The 13,315-nt window shown below is 37.8% G+C and overlaps 1 pseudogene; it reads left to right on the forward strand.

The window, feature by feature from the left end:
• The first annotated feature begins 1,535 nt into the window (after positions 1-1,535).
• On the forward strand, positions 1,536-9,823 carry LOC127228158 (olfactory receptor 507-like; annotated as a pseudogene).
• Positions 9,824-13,315: the final 3,492 nt, after the last annotated feature.

Raw genomic sequence — 13,315 nt, forward strand, 5'->3', positions numbered from 1 at the left:
TTTTCAACAGGTACTAGATGAGGGCTCCATGATGGTGGATACATTAGTTGTTGATCTCACTATCAGGGAAGGGCATTTATGGTAGCCTTTCCACTGTTGCTCAAATTGTTAGTTAGAGTCAGTCTTGTAGGTCTCTAGTTGTTTCTTTAGGTTCAGTTTTCTCTTCAAACAAATAATGGCTCCCTCTTTTATGTTCTCTCTCTCTCTCTCTCTCTCTCTCTCTCTCTCTCTCTCTCTCTCTCTCTCCTGTCTTCTATTCCTACCCTTACTCAACCTTCCTAGTCCCACGTGCTTTCCTCTCCTTCCTTTCTCTTTCTCCTAGTTCCCTCTCCATTCACTGCCCCCTCCCACTTCCCCTGTGTTCTGGGGGACTTGTCCCTTCCCCCTTCTGTGAGGGACTTTATATGAATCTCTTAGAATACACCTTGTATCCTAGTTCCTCTGGTGGTGTGAATTATAGGCTGGTGATCCTTTGTTCTAGGTCTAAAATCCATAGATGAGCGAGTACTACCATGTTCCTCCTTTTGGATTTTCTCATATCATCTTTGAGGGCCTCAATATTTTTATGAAGTTATTTTTTAAGTTGTTCTCTTCTGTTTCATCTGCTTTGGTGTGTTCAGGTCTAGTTGGTGTAGAGTCCCTAGATTCTGGTGGCGTTATGCTTCTCTTTCTATTGTTAGGTGTTTCTTGTATTGCTGTCTTCCCATTGCTTCTTCCAGTGGGTGCAGGTGGAGTCTCACTCTCTCTACTCTTCTCTCTTAGTGAGCATAGGTTGGTCAGGAGTATGAAGTTTGTAGCTCTGGGTGGTCCAAGCTCTCTAGGAGGTCTCTCCTCCGACAGGGACCTCCAGCAGAGGTCTGGTAATGGGGTACAAAGATCAGGCAGGCTGGGACTCAATGGGTAGATGGGACTCTGGCAGAGGCCAAGCACTCCAGCAGAGGCCCAATGATGGGGTTCAAAGATCAGGCAGGCAGGGACTGAGGGTGTCCTATGTGGATAGGTGGGTCTAGTGTGCTAGAGCAGATACAGGCTGTTCCCTGGAAGTAGAAGGATTGTTTGACCCGCCCTCTGGCCCAGTGCACAACCAGAGCAGTGGGGCAGTGGGTTCAGTAGGGCACAGGGTGGGGGGGGAGGGCAGGTTCTGGGTGGAGGAGTTTGTGTATCAGAGTACTAGGGATGTTCTCACTGGGGGCAGGATATAGGGGGGAGTGAGATTCGGGGCTTACCCAGGGAGTTCCCAGGGAAGGGTGTGGTGGGGAGTCGAACTGAACTGGTCCCAGACTCACCCCAGCAGAGGCCCCGGCAATGGGGGTCAAATATCAGACAGGCAGGGACTCAGGGTGGTCCTGCATGGATATGCGGGTCTCCAGCAGGGGCCCAGCACTCGGGCAGAGGCCCAGTGATGGGGTGTCAGTCCTTCTTGAATGATATATTTATTTGTGATATCCCATGATTAAGTGGATGGAAATGAAGTCATTTTTATAAATACCTTCCAGTACTATCTCCATCACAGCCTTGATCTGGCAGCATATCCCATGGCTTTCCTGGAGAATGGGAACCACACTGCAGTAACAGAGTTCATTTTATCAGTCTTGACAGATGACCCAGTCCTTAAAGTAGTCCTCTTCACCTGTGCACCTGCCTGGTGACTGTGTCTGGGAACCTCAATGCTGTCCTCATCATCAGAGTTTCTTTCCAGCTCTATTATCCCCTGTACTTTTTTTCTGAGTCACTTGGGTTCTGTTGATATAAGTCATTCATCTTCTGTCACACCCAATATGCTTATCAACTTCATAGTGGTGAGAAACACTATCTCCTATCTTGGATGTGCCATCAGCTCAGCTCAGCTGCTTTATTTGGGACAGTTGAGTGCTTTGTTCTGACTGCCATGGCTTATGATTACTTATGGCAATCTGTAGTCCACTGCTTTATTCAAACAAGATGTCCACACAAGTCTGTATCAAGTTGCTTATAGGATCTTATATTTGTGGATTTCTTAATGCTTCCTCATTTACTCTTTCATTCTTTTCTTTTTTCTTCTGTGAACCAAATAAAGTCAATCACTTTTCCTGTGATTTTACTCCTTTAGTTGAACTCTCCTGTTCTGATGACAGTGTCTCTGCTGTTCTTGCCACTATTTCTGTTAGCAGTGCCAGTGTTTGTTATTGCTGTCTCATACATGTGCATCCTCATCACTGTCCTGAAGATGTGCTCTACTGAGGACTGCAAAAAGGCCTTCTCTGAACTTCACATCTCATTTGCAGTCACTCACTCTGTTCTGTGGTACCATAACATTCATCTACATGATGCCCAAATACAGCTACTCCATGAACCAAAACAAGGTGTTGTCTGTGTTCTACATGGTGGAGATCCCCATGTTGAACCCCCTAATCTACAGCCTCAGGAATAATGAGATTAAGGATGCTCTAAAGAGACAACTTAGCAGGAAAATAATTTCTTAGAAAATCTGTTTTATTGTAGGATTTTATAGTGCAATAATGTCTCACAGATACAATAAGTTGAGTGCCTGTGATTGCAAACACCTGCTGATATCAAATGACGAGCTTTGCCATAAATATCAGAGTTTAATTTTCAGAAGAAATAAAAAGCATCATAGTAAATTACCTTTAATAAAATCAAAATCAGTTTTTAATTAACAAAATAAACTGATTCATATAAAACATAATATCCTAAAAACACTTTTTAAGTCACTTTCATATTTTTTCAAAAATTTCATAGTCAACTTTGTTACAGATTCAATTTTACCTGTTTTCAAAGTCTCCAGTGTATGGTAAACATCTGTTTCCTGGTGCTGTTGTGAATAGCTAGAATCAGAAAGGTTGGACATAGTGGGCAATCTATATTTGACACTCATAATATTCTTTGTCACTTCTCTGTATTGATCATAAAATGAAGGGTTTTGTTCCACCATGCAGTCCTTGGTGATGTCTACACAGGTAGACATCAAAGGAGTCAATACATAAGGGACCAAGAACACAAAAAACATTGTACTAAGAATAAACTTTTATTTTCAGAGCCAATTGATTGGTTCCACTACTTGTTATAGAAACAGAAAGCTTAATAACATCTGTCACAATGCTTAAGGGTAAGGCTGATTCAACACCAGTTTATCCTGAAATAAACCTGATAACTATGGTTATCTCTGCATATTGCAAGAAAAATAATAGAGAAAAACTATGGGTGAAATTGATGGAAGTGTTCTTTTTATGGAAATGTTCCTCTGAGATATGGGTTTTGAGTACCCATAAATATCTGATATTGGTAATAAGCTTTTGGTACTGGCCTAATTGTGAGGTCAATGAAAAAACAGAAAGTCCATCTCTCATGAGTCTGAATTCCTGTCAGAACCAAAAGTTGAATTCCTACTTTAGCTTGGGTAAACAAACAAACAAACAAGAACAATAGAAATGTTTTCCTAGAAAGAGTTAAGTTTATAATTCCATCATCGAGGCTGTGAAAAGGAAATTTTTAGAAAGACTTCATGGTCAAGACCCTTATCCTCTTGTACAGATGGGAGCAGACCTTGCTACGTCTCCTTTGAAACACTATGACTACCTTCAGGAGGAATGCAATTAACCATCACATGTGGATGATGATCATGTTTACTCTCCATTCCTGTCCATTTTAGTTTTTCAGACACAAATCCCATCTTCTTGCCAATAGATCCAAAATCAATGAGATTTTATTCATATACTTACATTTTCATACATTCCAGAATGGTGTTCAGTGATTCTCACATTTCAGATGTTAGTCTAGTTCAGTGGAATGGGTTACAAATGAAAATTGGCAAGGGTAGGATCCATCCTCAAATAAAGGATCTTGATAATAAGACTAAAGGTAACTGGCTTAGATAATCAGAGGTTGAGTACTGTTGATAAAACATAAAACAACAGAAACCAAGGTCATGTATGGAAAGTTGATGTACCACAGGTAAGTTTTTCCAGTGCAGATCTCAATGAGAACCTAATATTTGAAAAGGGATTGTAGGATGTGTGTAGTTGGTTGGTTTTTTTCTTTTTTTCTTTTTTCTTTTTTCTTAACTATTTGGACACCTGCCACCCAATTAAAAAATAAATATATGGAGACATGTTTTTACTTATAAATACCCAGCCTTAGTTTTGTTTGTTTCTAGCTAGCATTCTAAGTTAAATTATCCCATCTCTCTTTAACTATGTTTTGCTTCAGGGCTTTTTACCTTTTTATATTCTATTTATCTTTCTTTCCTTCTTACTCTGTGACTGGCTGTGTGGCTGGATGGCTGGTCTCTAACAGCCTGTACCTATGCTGCCAAAAGAATTTTTACTTAGCTTGCTATTTCTATTTAGAGCTACAGGCTGAACAGCAGGGCATCTAAAAGGAACTGTATTTTTTTCCTTTTGTTTTTTTTTTTTTTTTCCCAGCTTTCTCAGGCCCTGGGTAGATATTTTAATCTCATGTTGGTATGCCAAAATGTAGTTCTCTTTTTTACTCTTTTGGAGCCCACAACCTAGCTCCCAAACAAATTCATGGAGACTTATTCTTACTTTATGAGTACCTGGCCTTAGCTCGTCTTGTTTCTGACCAGCTTTTCTAATTTAACTTATTCATTTCTCCTGCCTAGCCATTGACTGCTCTTTTTTTTTTTTTAATTAGACCAATTAAGTGTTTTAGGCAGGCAAAGTAACATAGTTTTACAGAGTTAAACAAATGCAACATGAAAGAATGCAACATACCTTTGCCTCAATAAACAAATATTCCACAGCATAAGTGAATGTAATACCTCTTAAACTAATATTTCACAACAGATGTGAGGAATGTGTCAAACAAGTTATATCTGAATGACTTAGTTGTGTGAAAGCAACATTTCATTCTTGTGCATTAGTTTTCTCTTGAAACAATGACAGTGCTGTTCACTTTAATCAGCCCTGTGTTGTATACACACTAGAATAAATGATAAACCAGTATATCTTCAATATTAAATTAGAGATTACAAAATAAGTATTCTGTAAGCATCCTCAGAAAGTGACAAATCATGGAAATAGAGCTAAAATATATGAATATATATAATATATATGTAAATGTATATTATAAATATCGGCATGATATATATGGCTCAAGTATGTGTGTATGTACATGTATGTGTGAGTGGTGTTGTGTGTCAGTGAGACATAAAATAGCACATTAAAAGTTATCAGGTTAAAATCCTGAAGACTTGAACACATTTTCTGGAACCCACATGAAAGTAGGAGAGAAAATCCCGTGACTCCACTGCCCTTGAGTAAGAAATATACTTCCCTCTTCAATGAGTTAATTTGACAATTCAGAAGAAAATGCTATAAGAAAGTTAAATTTTGAGAGGGGCAGTAATCATAAACTCAGTCATATCCTAGGGAGAAATCTAACAAATAGATATCACATACATCCTCAAATATAGAGAAACTACAATCAAATAAGCCTTGCACAGATTGCAACCACACTTGGATAAGGAAAGTCAGTCCTTGAACTTAGAACTAATACAGTTAAGAACAGGTGGTGGTATATCAGAACTAATTTAGTAAATGCCTAGACAAGCTTTAATTATCTCTGCCAAACACAAACATTCCATCTACTGAATGGAAACTCAGTATACTAAACACAAACACCAATAATATTGTACATGAGACACATTAGGATTTAAGATATAAAACTTAATCAACATATACAACTTTCACTGAAAAGGTAATGGACAGCTGAAATGTATGCAATAACAGAAAATGAAAAACGAGTTGATATAAAGCTTCATACCTGAAAAGTTCACCATATCTGCCAGCACTTACAGCAGACATTTCTCTCTGAGGAGTACTTTTCATCATTGGATTTTAGACTGCATTTCCTTGGGCCATAAAGCAGAGGAGCAGCCTGCCTAATATCCCATGAATCTCTGGAAGAAGGATCTGTTAACATAGGATTAGATGTTCTTTCATGGTCCCTGATGTATTCACAGAATGGGGCAGTGAACAAATGAGCTTGGTTAGTGCTCAGTGGTCAGGCACTGCATCAAGGAGGCATCAATGATAGAGGGAACAACTGGTAAGATTAACAGGAGTCAGACTGGGTCTTCAAACTGAAAAGCACTGTTTCCACTATCCTTCTCCACAAAGTAAAAAAGCTAAAATCTGTTTGAGGTGGGAAGTATAAAACACCATTTCTTACTTGAGGACTAGCCATGTGTTTATTTTATTCCTAGTTTTCTATATAACAATATTTTATAATTTTGAATGAGAGAATTTCTTAAATAATGGGTTTTTTAAAAATCAACTTTACATCTCCTCCCTTCCCATATTTCTCAAGGTACCTGGGGAAGTGTATTTCATCACTCACTACAGAGTACTTATCAAATAAAGATATTGAATGAAAGAAGCCAAAGTTGTATATTTTATCTTAGTCTTAATTAACATGAAATATAAATTACCCTTTCATTTACTTGGGGTAATATATTATATGTTTTGAGATATATATTTCCAATAATCATCAATTGAAAGTGAGTCAGTTCTCACATAAAAACAAAAAGTCCAGATTGACTCCTTGAAATTTGTATTCATGTGTAATGCATGGCTCATTTTCACCTGAGATAATGGTTCCTGGGAATGTGGATTCGCATAAGAATCCCAAGACTCTCAGAGACTTACTCTCAATGGTAAATAGTGAGTGTGGGAGACAGCTAGGACACTATAAAAACATGTTATATCTATCTTGACTTTCTACTTTAGAATGAATCCTTATTTCAAAAGGTGCGTGCACTGACTTCCCTCTATCATTTGAGAATGCTTTGTCCTTTGTAAATGTTTATTTATAAGTGGTAGTTTAAAAACAACTTAAGGATAGTTAAAAAAAAATAACTAAATCAACTTACATTTTCATACTACAATTCTTATGAATAATTAAGCATAGAACTTAGCTCTCAAAGTTCTTATTTATCCATATACTTAGAAGAGAGGGAACCCACATGGTCTCTAATGACTTGTAAGCATAAAACTCAAGAAAAATGCTAATAAATTCACCACCTTTCACATAGGTTGGTAATTTTATGGCTAATATCTCATGGAAATACAGAATTTGTTTATTGGCCTGCTGGGAGCCAGGACTACTTTGGGAGATAAGGCCTGAGAAGAGGACAAACAAGTTCTTTTTGTGGCAAGGCCATGGAGAATTTAACCCCTTTTTGGTAAGGCCAATAGATAGTTCCCTGCATAATTCTGGGCATGACCTCAGGAGCCTATGCACTACCTGCTCTTCTAGCTTCCTTTAAACAAATTATTATTGGCTGTCTCTAGTTTCACTTTCTTAGAGCTATGAATGAGATGGCTTTAGTTAACATAGAGAAAACTTCCCTCTGATGACTCTTTCTGGATGAGCCAGAAAGGATGTTGTGATTCAACTTCTACAGCCTTTGATGTTTGAAGTATGACCATGAATTCAGGATCCTCAAGAACAGGATGTTGCCTTTTTATCACACGTTGTGACCAGCTTGAAAAGAGTCACAGTAGTTCATGGCATTACAAATCTCAATAACTGCTTTGGAGAGAAGGATTTTAACCACAAGAGTCTAGGAGAGATGCTAATAGTAGATGATATCAAGAGTTAATAGGAACAGGCTAGGGACAGGGAATGGAGCAGAATCATAGAAATCCATGATGCCCTCATTTCTATAGCTGTGCCAATACTGTAGGAAGCTGAGAGGAAGGGTGCAGGGCCCTGCATGGACCTCCAAGGTACCTTGAGCAACATCTTGCCCCAGAGTAATTACTGGTACTCTTTCTGATTTGCTAACACATATCTGCTGGGGAGGAACTAAGCCCAAGAACTTGCATGCTTGACTCTTGGTTGTTTTCCACTGTGCTGTGAGTCAGTATATAAGCCCACTCCTTCCCCTCAATAAATGGCATTCCGGCATTCCTGTTGCTTGAATGACCTGCTGTTTTGTCTTTTATTTAAATTTCTAGGCCTTCACCCAGTTAGTGGAACAGATTATAGTGTGGGCACTACAGAAGGGGACTTGAGAACAAGGAATAAACAGGGTCAAATATTAAGAATAAGCTTTTAGTTATGTAGTTTATAGGATGATAGAGGGGGAAAAACATGGAATATCCCCCATAGGAGATAGAATAGTACAGAATGAAGAATGCATTGATTCACCTTTGGCTGACGAGTTAATTGTGAGAATTTAGATTTGACCAGAGGCAAAACATTAATCACTAGAGGCAAAATTCTCTTTCTCTTTTCATGGTGCTGTAACTGCAAATGCTGCCAACTGGGCATACTTTTCTATCTGTAGGTGTGCTTAGTTAGAAAACTTTCTTGTTACTTGGAATACTTCTTATGCTTTTAACATTGAAACTATGAATCAAGTATGTAATGGTTACAGGTGGGAAAGTCAGGGGATGGAAGGAGAGAGGTAAAGCAACAAACTGTCTATTACTAACATTATTAGAAACTTAAGGAAACAAATTTGATTATAAAATTGTTCCTGCAAACTATTGAAACTGTATGAATAAAAATAGCTCAGGCTATCCAGGGCCACTTGTTTGAAACAGGTGGTCAGAGTTTTATCATTGTGCTAACTTCACACACCTGTCCCAGGTCATCAGACCCGTTGGGAATTAGGAGTTAGTCTTCCAGCACCAACTGCATGCTCTTGTCTCACAGGCTCTGGGAACTGTGGACAAACACAAGAATATGACAGTTAACTGGCTCCTAGCTGAGTGAACCTGGAAACAATATTTCAGGTTGAATATTTACCCCTTGTTTCCTGTTGATAATCACATTGTTTTATTCCATTGTCCTCAAGCTAGAAAATATCATAATGTTTGAAAAGGATTTGGTGAGTGTATGAATAAGCACTTACTAATATCCTTAGAAAGTGTATTCACATATTTGTAAGTGACTAGACTGAGAGTGAAATAACTTTATAAAGCAATGGTTTTGTTAGTGAGAGTTAAAGATATTTACAGTAGGTCCTTGCATTTATAATTTTAGTGTGAGTTCTTTTTTATTTTTCCCATTTCTTGTAAGAAATTTTATCTCTTACTGTAAAAATTGGCCTTATGGAAATCAGGTAGCTGATAGTATGGGTAACATGTGTCCCTAACCATGGACCTTCTTCTTGTACTAAGGAGCTCTTCAGTGTATTCTTCAAAGGCAGTGTAATAAGAGTAGACTGACATGGTCTTCACTTTATTGTCACACTTCAAACAGTGTAACAAGAGTAGACTGAATTCACATTGTCTGTAGTTCATGTCCTCATTCTAATGCTTCTTATGTAACATTGAATTACTTAACATTTTCAAATCATACATTTTATCAACTATAAAACTGAAAAATAAGAATTTCTTCCTTCAACATTTTCTTCTTTTATTTTTCCTTCTGTGGATCAAATAGATTCAAGGAATTTTTCCTGTGATTTTACTCCTTTAGTTGAACTCTCCTGTTCTGATAACAGCATCCTCATAGTTCTTGATTCATTTTCTGCAGGCTCCATCATTGTGATCACAGTATTAGTCATAGTTGTCTCTTATACCTGCACCCTCATCACCATCCTTACGATGCACTCACTCCACAAGGCCTTTTCTACCTGCACCTACCATCTCACTACAATCACTCTGTTCTATGTCATGGTCACATTCATTTATGTGATGCCCAAGTCCAGCTATTTCACACACCAGAATAAGGTAGTGTCTTTATTCTACACAGTTGTGATCCCCATGCTGAATCCATCTACAACCTCGGGAATAATGAGGTTCAGGGTACCCTGAATAGGCAGCTTAGTAAGAAAACATTTTCCTAGAGATGTCTCTAATCTGTTATTTTGTCACATGCTACGTAGTAAAAATATATCATAGATATAATATTAAAAGAAAACTGGAAAAATAGGAAACTGGGTATTTATAGTTGAAATACATGATATGATATATAACCAGAATTGTAGTTTGGTAGTAAATGTTCAGGTTTAGTATTTTTTCACCTACCCTGTGGATTTTAATGATAGTCATACAATTTCAGGAGAAAAATGAACACACACACAGTATATGGTATGATATATACATACAAACACACACACACACACACACACATAGAGAGAGAGAGAGAGAAAGAGAGTATTCCTTTCCCTTTCCATCTCCATGTATCCTTGTGTGTGTGAATTTTATGGGGCAATCCTATAAAAGTCTGTGATGTGTGAGTGTGTCTGTGTATCCATCTATATACATATACATATATGTGTCTATATGAGTCTATATGCTCATTTCTCTGGGGAAGCTAATTGATACCACTGCTCACTATCTTTTAATTTCTATTCCTCAAATGCTAAATTGGTTTATGTATAAATCAACAACTGTGAAGTTAAATAAACTATATGCTTTTGTAATCTTCCAAATTTTTGGATTGGGTTATTTTTTATTATTGTATTTTTAATTATTTGTATGTTCTAGTTAGTAATCTTCTACCATATGTATAGTTAACAAATACTTTTCTCCTACTTTCTGGGCCCCCTCTGCATGTGGTTGTTGGTTTCATTTTCTGTTCAGAATCTTTTTAACTTTATGAGGTCCTACTTATCAATGATTGGTATTAATTTGTGGAAAAAAGGAGTCCTATCTAGAAAGTAATTTCCAGTACCTATGTATTACAAAGGACTGTCCATGTTTTCTTCTAATAGATTCAGAGTTTCGGATTCCACCCAGAGGGTTTTGGTTCATTTGGAGCTTGCACAAATGATTGATATGGGTCTAACTTCTTTCTTTTTCATGTAGCTATCTCATTTTCCCAGCATTATTTATTAAGGATCCTGTCTTTTCTCCAGTGTGTATTTTGGAAACTTTGTTAAATATCTACATTAACTCTTAAATCCTACCGGTTGCTTCTCATTGTTCATGATTTTTTTTCTGAATATACAAACATTTGAAATATAGGAATTCATAATTTGCTATTATTTCAAAACCTTAAACTAGTCCATATTCTTTGCTGCCTCAAGACTCTCCCCTCTCACATATAGTGCTACTACCCACAATGCACTGTTCCTTTCACATAAGTATATTAGTCTCTGATTAGTTTGTATCTACCAACCTTTACATTGCTTCATTTCAGAAAGACTGCTGGAAACTCTACACTAATCCAAGGATAGCATTATCTGATTATCAGCCCTCCTAATTCTCAATGTGTTTGTTTGCATACTCATGCCTTGCTTTTGCAATGCTCAAAATTTTGTATTGATAGTTAAAATGTTGTCCTCTTCCTCTACTTTCCAATTTTCACATACTTTTTAGTATTGGCTTTAATGCACATTAAGTTTAAATAAATGAAGAAAACTGAATATTAAAATGGATAACAGAAAATTTGCTGTGTGTGGTAGTTTAAATGTAATTGGTCATTATAATCTCATAGAGAATGGTGCTATTATGAGTTCTGGCTTTGTTGGAGTGGTTATAGCATTGGGGAGAACTGTGTCACTGTGGAAGTGGAACATTTTTGTGATAGGCTGGAAGGTGTGTTTGTTTGGAAGAATTTAGACTTTGGTACTTTGGGTTATAAAAGCAATGAAATGCTTTAAGTACTTCTTAATGAGCCATACTAGTAAGAACATGGAAGACAGTGGCATTAAATGTGATTTGATGAACTATATGTTAGTATGTGTCCTAGAGATTGGTCTTGTTATATTTTGGTAAAGAAAGTGGCTGCTTTTTGTCCTTGCCCAAGAGCCTGCCTGAGGCTAATGTGAAGAGTTTTGGACTAATTCTGTTGGTAGAAGAAATCTCAAAACAACGTAGTTTAGACTCTGTCATGTGGTTATTAATGGTAACTCTAGTGAATATTTATAATGAAAAGGAGAAAGCTTAGCAAGGTAAATTACAAAACATACATTTTGAGGAGAAAAAGAGCACCGGGAAGTAGATGTCAGCTAAGTCCTGAATTCAATGAGATAAACGGATTAAGAAATGGAATACAAGGAGTGATGACCTGAGGGCAAGATCCCGCCCAGGTAAGTTTCCAACTTGTGGAAAGAAACTAAATAAAAGCTGGCTATGGTGGGGCATACCTTCAATCCCAGCATTCAGGAGTATCTTGAATCTCTGAGTTTGAGGCCAGTCTGGTCTACAGAGCAAGTTTCAGGACAGCCATGCTTAGGTAGAAAGCTGGATTAAAGGTTCATATTCCAGCCCCAGCAAGCAGGAAAAACTTGGCAGTTTTAGTCACATGGTCTTGGCTTTATTTAAGGATACAATAAAGCAGTTATGAAATAAAGCCACTGAAGTCATACATGCATCAGGGGTGTCCCTAAATGGAGGCCTGGGACCGAGGCCATTGTGTGAAGCTGTGAAGTCGACTTCCTCTTGCCTGCAAAATGTAAGACTCTCAGCTATTTCTTCGGCACTGCATCTGCCTGCATACTTTCATGCTTACCACCATGATGGTAATGGACTGAACCTCTGAAACTGTAAGCAATCTGTCACTAGCATTTTCCTGTCAGCCTGGTCCCACTGCTGTGTCAGCCCCAAATAACACACAGAGACTCTATTAGTAACAAAGCCAGCTGGGAAACCAGCATAGGACCCATCCAGACCCCCTGAACATGGGTGTTAGTTAGGAAGACTGGACAGTCTATGGGACCTCTGGTAATGGATCAATATTTACCCCTAGTATACAAATGGACTTAGGGAGCCCATTCCACACAGAGGGATATTCTCACAGCCTAGACACATGCCCTACTCCACATGATATGACAGACTTTGAAGATCCCTCATGGAAGGCCTCACCCTCTCTGGGGAGCAGAAAGGGGATGGGATGGGGGTTGGTGGGGACAGGAGAAGAGGGGAGGGTGAGGGAACTGGGTTTGACATGTAAAACAAGCTTGTTTCAAATTTAAATAAAAAATATTATCATAAAAAAGCTGTTGGCCTATGTCAAGAGCTTCCTGTTGCCTAACTCTGTCTTAATTATTAACCCGTAATTACACACACATATATATACATATATATATATATACGTATATATATATATATATATATATATGTGTGTGTGTATTTCTATATTGTCTTATCTTACCGAGAACCCCAGACTCATGTGTCCTTTCTTTCCAAGATCACATTGCGACTCTGTCCTATGTTTCCCAGAATCCTCCACCTCTACTAGTCCCACCTATCTTGCTTCCCTATTGGCCAACAGTGTTTTATTCATTAACCAATAAGAGAAACATATTTACAGAATGACATCTCCCATCAGCAATCAACCTAATTAAATGTTTTCTTTATAAGAGTTGCCAAGGCCATGGTATCTCTTCACA

This window comes from Phodopus roborovskii, unplaced genomic scaffold (genome assembly GCF_943737965.1).
Source record: "Phodopus roborovskii unplaced genomic scaffold, PHOROB, whole genome shotgun sequence".
In the NCBI taxonomy this organism is placed as follows: Eukaryota; Metazoa; Chordata; class Mammalia; order Rodentia; family Cricetidae; genus Phodopus; species Phodopus roborovskii.